Source organism: Chiloscyllium plagiosum, unplaced genomic scaffold, assembly GCF_037043375.1.
Source record: "Chiloscyllium plagiosum isolate Xiang-an unplaced genomic scaffold, Cpla_swu_hap1 HiC_scaffold_41, whole genome shotgun sequence".
NCBI classification, from domain to species: Eukaryota; Metazoa; Chordata; class Chondrichthyes; order Orectolobiformes; family Hemiscylliidae; genus Chiloscyllium; species Chiloscyllium plagiosum.
The window spans coordinates 42,581,448-42,589,569 of NW_028270179.1; positions in this window are offsets into that span (position 1 = coordinate 42,581,448).

Consider the following 8,122-nt stretch of genomic DNA (forward strand, 5'->3'; position numbering starts at 1 on the left):
GCCTCACGTCCCTCCACACTCTCTTTCACATTCCCTCTCTCCGCCTCACGTCCCTCCACACTCCCTTTCACATTCCCTCTCTCCACCTCACGTCCCTCCACACTCTCTTTCACATTCCCTCTCTCCACCTCACGTCCCTCCACACTCTCTTTCACATTCACTCTCTCCACCTCACGTCCCTCCACACTCCCTTTCACATTCACTCTCTCCACCTCACGTCCCTCCACCCTCTCTTTCACATTCCCTCTCTCCACCTCACGTCCCTTCACACTGTCTTTCACATTCCCTCTCTCCAACTCACGTCCCTCCACACTCTCTTTCACATTCCCTCTCTCCAACTCACGTCCCTCCACACTCTCTTTCACATTCCCTCTCTCCACCTCACGATCCTCCACACTCTCTTTCACATTCCCTCTCTCCAACTCACGTCCCTCCACACTCTCTTTCACATTCCCTCTCTCCAACTCACGTCCCTCCACACTCTCTTTCACATTCCCTCTCTCCAACTCACGTCCCTCCACACTCTCTTTCACATTCCCTCTCTCTACCTCACGACCCTCCACACTCTCTTTCACATTCCCTCTCTCCACCTCACGTCCCTCCACACTCTCTTTCACATTCCCTCTCTCCACCTCACGTCCCTCCACACTCTTTCACATTCCCTCTCTCCACCTCACGTCCCTCCACACTCTCTTTCACATTCACTCACTCCACCTCACGTCCCTCCACACTCTCTTTCACATTCCCTCTCCCCACCTCACGACCCTCCACACTCTCTTTCACATTCCCTCTCTCCACCTCACGTCCCTCCACACTCTCTTTCACATTCCCTCTCTCCACCTCACGTCCCTCCACACTCTCTTTCACATTCCCTCTCTCCACCTCACGACCCTCCACACTCTCTTTCACATTCCCTCTCTCCACCTCACGACCCTCCACACTCTCTTTCACATTCCCTCTCTCCACCTCACGTCCCTCCACACTCTCTTTCACATTCCGTCTCTCCACCTCACGTCCCTCCACACTCTCTTTCACGTTCCCTCTCTCCACCTCACGACCCTCCACACTCTCTTTCACATTCCCTCTCTCCACCTCACGACCCTCCACACTCTCTTTCACATTCCCTCTCTCCACCTCACGTCCCTCCACACTCTCTTTCACATTCCGTCTCTCCACCTCACGTCCCTCCACACTCTCTTTCACATTCCCTCTCTCCACCTCACGTCCCTCCACACTCTCTTTCACATTCCCTCTCTCCACCTCACGTCCCTCCACACTCTCTTTCACATTCACTCACTCCACCTCACGTCCGTCCACACTCTCTTTCACATTCCCTCTCTCCACCTCACGTCCCTCCACACTCTCTTTCACATTCCCTCTCTCCGCCTCACGTCCCTCCACACTCTCTTTCACATTCCCTCTCTCCACCTCACGTCCCTCCACACTCCCTTTCACATTCCCTCTCTCCACCTCACGTCCCTCCACACTCTCTTTCACATTCCCTCTCTCCACCTCACGACCCTCCACACTCTCTTTCACATTCCCTCTCTCCCCCTCACGTCCCTCACACACCCTTTCACATTCCCTCTCTCCGCCTCACGTCCCTCCACACTCTTTTTCACATTCCCTCTCTCCGCCTCACGTCCCTCCACACTCTCTTTCACATTCCCTCTGTCCACCTCACGGCCCTCTACACTCTCTTTCACATTCCCTCTCTCCACCTCACGTGCCTCCACACTCTCTTTCACATTCCCTCTCTCCGCCTCACGTCCCTCCACACTCTCTTTCACATTCCCTCTCTCCACCTCACGTCCCTCCACACTCTCTTTCACATTCCCTCTCTCCACCTCACGTCCCTCCACACTCCCTTTCACATTCCCTCTCTCCACCTCACGTCCCTCCACACTCTCTTTCACATTCCCTCTCTTCACCTCACGTCCCTCCACACTCTCTTTCACATTCCCTCTCTCCACCTCACGGCCCTCCACACTCTCTTTCACATTCCCTCTCTCCACCTCACGTCCCTCCACACTCTTTCACATTCCCTCTCTCCACCTCACGTCCCTCCACACTCCCTTTCACATTCCCTCTCTCCACCTCACGGCCCTCCACACTCTCTTTCACATTCCCTCTCTCCACCTCACGACCCTCCACACTCTCTTTCACATTCCCTCTCTCCACCTCACGTCCCTCCACACTCTCTTTCACATTCCCTCTCTCCACCTCACGACCCTCCACAATCTCTTTCACATTCCCTCTCTCAACCTCACGGCCCTCCACCCTCTCTTTCACATTCCCTCTCTCCGCCTCACGTCCCTCCACACTCTTTTTCACATTCCCTCTCTCCGCCTCACGTCCCTCCACACTCTCTTTCACATTCCCTCTTTCCACCTCACGTCCCTCCACACTCTCTTTCACATTCACTCTCTCCACCTCACGTCCCTAAACACTCTCTTTCACATTCACTCTCTCCACCTCCTGTCCCTCCACACTCCCTTTCACATTCCCTCTCTCCACCTCACGGCCCTCCACACTCACTTTCACATTCCCTCTCTCCACCTCACGTCCCTTCACACTCTCTTTCACATTCCCTCTCTCCACCTCACGTGCCTCCACACTCTCTTTCACATTCCCTCTCTCCACCTCACGACCCTCCACACTCTCTTTCACATTCCCTCTCTCCGCCTCACGTCCCTCCACACTCTCTTTCACATTCCCTCTCTCCACCTCACGTCCCTCCACACTCTCTTTCACATTCCCTCTCTCCACCTCACGTCCCTCCACACTCCCTTTCACATTCCCTCTCTCCACCTCACGTCCCTCCACACTCTCTTTCACATTCCCTCTCTTCACCTCACGTCCCTCCACACTCTCTTTCACATTCCCTCTCTCCACCTCACGGCCCTCCACACTCTCTTTCACATTCCCTCTCTCCACCTCACGTCCCTCCACACTCTTTCACATTCCCTCTCTCCACCTCACGTCCCTCCACACTCCCTTTCACATTCCCTCTCTCCACCTCACGTCCCTCCACACTCTCTTTCACATTCCCTCTCTCCACCTCACGTCCCTCCACACTCCCTTTCACATTCCCTCTCTCCACCTCACGTCCCTCCACCCTCTCTTTCACATTCCCTCTCTCCACCTCACGTCCCTCCACACTCTCTTTCACATTCACTCTCTCCACCTCACGTCCCTCCACACTCCCTTTCACATTCACTCTCTCCACCTCACGTCCCTCCACACTCTCTTTCACATTCCCTCTCTCCACCTCACGTCCCTTCACACTGTCTTTCACATTCCCTCTCTCCAACTCACGTCCCTCCACACTCTCTTTCACATTCCCTCTCTCCAACTCACGTCCCTCCACACTCTCTTTCACATTCCCTCTCTCCACCTCACGACCCTCCACACTCTCTTTCACATTCCCTCACTCCACCTCACGTCCCTCCACACTCTCTTTCACATTCCCTCCCTCCGCCTCACGTCCCTGCACACTCTCTTTCACATTCCCTCTCTCCACCTCACGTCCCTCCACACACTCTTTCACATTCCCTCTCTCCACCTGACATCCCTCCACACTCTCTTTCACATTCCCTCTCTCCACCTCACGTCCCTCCACACTCTCTTTCACATTCCCTCTCTCCACCTCACGTCCCTCCACACTCCCTTTCACATTCTTTCTCTCCACCTCACGTCCCTCCACACTCTCTTTCACATTCACTCTCTCCGCCTCACGACCCTCCACACTTTCTTTCACATTCCCTCTCTCCACCTCACGTCCCTCCACACTCTCTTTCACATTCCCTCTCTCCACCTCACGTCCCTCCACACTCTCTTTCACATTCCCTCTCTCCACCTCACGTCCCTCCACACTCTCTTTCACATTCCCTCTCTCCCCCTCACGTCCCTCACACACCCTTTCACATTCCCTCTCTCCACCTCACGTCCCTCCACACTCTCTTTCACATTCCCTCTCTCCACATCACGACCCTCCACACTCTCTTTCACATTCCCTCTCTCCACCTCACGTCCCTCCACACTCTCTTTCACATTCCCTCTCTCCACCTCACGTCCCTCCACACTCTCTTTCACATTCCCTCTCTCCACCTCACGACCCTCCACAATCTCTTTCACATTCCCTCTCTCAACCTCACGGCCCTCCACCCTCTCTTCCACATTCCCTCTCTCCGCCTCACGTCCCTCCACACTCTTTTTCACATTCCCTCTCTCCGCCTCACGTCCCTCCACACTCTCTTTCACATTCCCTCTGTCCACCTCACGTCCCTCCACACTCTCTTTCACATTCCCTCTCTCCACCTCACGTCCCTCCACACTCTCTTTCACATTCCCTCTCTCCGCCTCACGTCCCTCCACACTCTCTTTCAAATTCCCTCTCTCCACCTCACGTCCCTCCACACTCTCTTTCACATTCCCTCTCTCCACCTCACGTCCCTCCACACTCCCTTTCACATTCCCTCTCTCCACCTCACGGCCCTCCACACTCTCTTTCACATTCCCTCTCTCCACCTCACGTCCCTCCACACTCTTTCACATTCCCTCTCTCCACCTCACGTCCCTCCACACTCCCTTTCACATTCCCTCTCTCCACCTCACGTCCCTCCACACTCTCTTTCACATTCCCTCTCTCCACCTCACGTCCCTCCACACTCCCTTTCACATTCCCTCTCTCCACCTCACGTCCCTCCACACTCTCTTTCACATTCCCTCTCTCCACCTCACGTCCCTCCACACTCCCTTTCACATTCCCTCTCTCCACCTCACGTCCCTCCACCCTCTCTTTCACATTCCCTCTCTCCACCTCACGGCCCTCCACACTCTCTTTCACGTTCCCCCTCTCCACCTCACGTCCATCCACACTCCCTTTCACATTCCCTCTCTCCACCTCACGTCCCTCCACACTCTCTTTCACATTCCCTCTCTCCACCTCACGTCCCTTCACACTGTCTTTCACATTCCCTCTCTCCAACTCACGTCCCTCCACACTCTCTTTCACATTCCCTCTCTCCAACTCACGTCCCTCCACACTCTCTTTCACATTCCCTCTCTCCACCTCACGACCCTCCACACTCTCTTTCACATTCCCTCACTCCACCTCACGTCCCTCCACACTCTCTTTCACATTCCCTCCCTCCGCCTCACGTCCCTGCACACTCTCTTTCACATTCCCTCTCTCCACCTCACGTCCCTCCACACTCTCTTTCACATTCCCTCTCTCCACCTCACGACCCTCCACACTCTCTTTCACATTCCCTCTCTCCCCCTCACGTCCCTCACACACCCTTTCACATTCCCTCTCTCCACCTCACGTCCCTCCACACTCTCTTTCACATTCCCTCTCTCCCCCTCACGTCCCTCACACACCCTTTCACATTCCCTCTCTCCACCTCACGTCCCTCCACACTCTCTTTCACATTCCCTCTCTCCACGTCACGACCCTCCACACTCTCTTTCACATTCCCTCTCTCCACCTCACGTCCCTCCACACTCTCTTTCACATTCCCTCTCTCCACCTCACGTCCCTCCACACTCTCTTTCACATTCCCTCTCTCCACCTCACGTCCCTCCACACTCTCTTTCACATTCCCTCTCTCCACCTCACGTCCCTCCACACTCTCTTTCACATTCCCTCTCTCCACCTCACGTCCCTCCACACTCTCTTTCACATTCCCTCTCTCCACCTCACGTCCCTCCACCCTCTCTTTCACATTCCCTCTCTCCGCCTCACGTCCCTCACACACCCTTTCACATTCCCTCTCTCCACCTCACGTCCCTCCACACTCTCTTTCACATTCCCTCTCTCCACCTCACGTCCCTCCACAATCTCTTTCACATTCCCTCTCTCCACCTCACGACCCTCCACACTCTCTTTCACATTCCCTCTCTCCACCTCACGTCCCTCCACACTCTCTTTCACATTCCCTCTCTCCACCTCACGTCCCTCCACACTCTCTTTCACATTCCCTCTCTCCACCTCACGTCCCTCCACACTCTCTTTCACATTCCCTCTCTCCACCTCACGTCCCTCCACACTCTTTTTCACATTCCCTCTCTCCACCTCACGACCCTCCACCCTCTTTTTCACATTCCCCCTCTCCGCGTCACGGCCCTCCACACTCTCTTTCACACTCCCTCTCTCCACCTCACGTCCCTCCACACTCTCATTCACATTCCCTCTGTCCACCTCATGTCCCTCCACACTCTCTTTCACATTCCCTCTATCCACCTCACGTCCCTCCACACTCTCTTTCACATTCCCACTCTCCACCTCACGTCCCTCCACACTCTCTTTCACATTCACTCTCTCCACCTCACGTCCCTCCACACTCTCTCTTTCACATTCCCTCTCTCCGCCTCACGTCCCTCCACACTCTCTTTCACATTCCCCCTCTCCGCCTCACGTCCCTCCACACTCTTTCACATTCCCTCTCTCCACCTCACGTCCCTCCACACTCTCTTTCACATTCCCTCTCTCCGCCTCACATCCCTCCACACTCTCTTTCACAATCCCTCTCTCCACCTCACGTCCCTCCACACTCTCTTTCACATTCCCTCTCTCCCCCTCACGTCCCTCCACACTCTCTTTCACATTCCCTCTCTCCGCCTCACATCCCTCCACACTCTCTTTCACAATCCCTCTCTCCACCTCACGTCCCTCCACACTCTCTTTCACATTCCCTCTCTCCCCCTCACGTCCCTCCACACTCTCTTTCACATTCCCTCTCTCCGCCTCACATCCCTCCACACTCTCTTTCTCAATCCCTCTCTCCACCTCACGTCCCTCCACACTCTCTTTCACATTCCCTCTCTCCACCTCACGTCCCTCCACACTCTCTTTCACATTCCCTCTCTCCACCTCACGTCCCTCCACACTGTCTTTCACATTCCCTCTCTCCACCTCACGTCCCTCCACACTCTCTTTCACATTCCCTCTCTCCACCTCACGGCCCTCCACACTCTCTTTCACATTCCCTCTCTCCACCTCACGTCCCTCCACACTCTCTTTCACATTCCCTCTCTCCGCCTCACGTCCCTCCACACTCCCTTTCACATTCCCTCTCTCCACCTCACGACACTCCACACTGACTTTCACATTCCCTCTCTCCAACTCACGTCCCTCCACACTCTCTTTCACATTCCCTCTCTCCACCTCACGTCCCTCCACACTCTCTTTCACATTCCCTCTCTCCACCTCACGTCCCTCCACACTGTCTTTCACATTCCCTCTCTCCAACTCACGTCCCTCCACACTCTCTTTCACATTCCCTCTCTCCAACTCACGTCCTTCCACACTCTCTTTCACATTCCCTCTCTCCACCTCACGACCCTCCACACTCTCTTTCACATTCCCTCTCTCCACCTCACGTCCCTCCACACTCTCTTTCACATTCCCTCTCTCCACCTCACGTCCCTCCACACTCCCTTTCACATTCCCTCTCTCCACCTCACGTCCCTCCACACTCTCTTTCACATTCCTTCTCTCCACCTCACGTCCCTCCACACTCTCTTTCACGTTCCCTCCCTCTACCTCACAGCCCTCCACACTCTCTTTCACATTCACTCTCTCCACCTCACATCCCTCCACACTCTCTTTCACATTCCCTCTCTCCACCTCACGGCCCTCCACACTCTCTTTCACATTCCCTCTCTCCACCTCACGTCCCTCCACACTCTCTTTCACATTCCCTCTCTCCACCTCACGTCCCTCCACACTCTCTTTCACATTCACTCTCTCCGCCTCACGACCCTCCACACTCTCTTTCACATTCCCTCTCTCCACCTCACGTCCCTCCACACTCTCTTTCACATTCCCTCTCTCCACCTCACGTCCCTCCACACTCTCTTTCACATTCCCTCTCTCCACCTCACGTCCCTCCACACTCTCTTTCACATTCACTCACTCCACCTCACGTCCCTCCACACTCTCTTTCACATTCCCTCTCTCCACCTCACGTCCCTCCACACTCTCTTTCACATTCCCTCTCTCCCCCTCACGTCCCTCACACACCCTTTCACATTCCCTCTCTCCACCTCACGTCCCTCCACACTCTCTTTCACATTCCCTCTCTCCACCTCACGACCCTCCACACTCTCTTTCACG